This window comes from Oncorhynchus gorbuscha, unplaced genomic scaffold, assembly GCF_021184085.1.
Source record: "Oncorhynchus gorbuscha isolate QuinsamMale2020 ecotype Even-year unplaced genomic scaffold, OgorEven_v1.0 Un_scaffold_4312, whole genome shotgun sequence".
Classification (NCBI taxonomy): domain Eukaryota; kingdom Metazoa; phylum Chordata; class Actinopteri; order Salmoniformes; family Salmonidae; genus Oncorhynchus; species Oncorhynchus gorbuscha.
The window spans coordinates 20,001-20,526 of NW_025748354.1; positions in this window are offsets into that span (position 1 = coordinate 20,001).

Consider the following 526-nt stretch of genomic DNA (forward strand, 5'->3'; position numbering starts at 1 on the left):
TATTATATTATATAGCTAAACCCCATCTAACCAGTATATTATATTATATAGCTAAACCCCATCTAACCAGTATATTATATAGCTAAACCCCATCTAACCAGTATATTATATAGCTAAATCCCATCTAACCAGTATATTATATAGCTAAACCCCATCTAACCAGTATATTATATAGCTAAACCCCATCTAACCATTATATTATATAGCTAAACTCCATCTAACCATTATATTATATAGCTAAACCCCATCTAACCATTATATTATATAGCTAAACCCCATCTAACCAGTATATTATATAGCTAAACCCCATCTAACCAGTATATTATATTATATAGCTAAACCCCATCTAACCATTATATTATATAGCTAAACCCCATCTAACCAGTATATCATATAGCTAAACCCCATCTAACCATTATATTATATAGCTAAACCCCATCTAACCATTATATTATATAGCTAAACCCCATCTAACCAGTATATCATATAGCTAAACCCCATCTAACCATTATATTATATAGCTAAA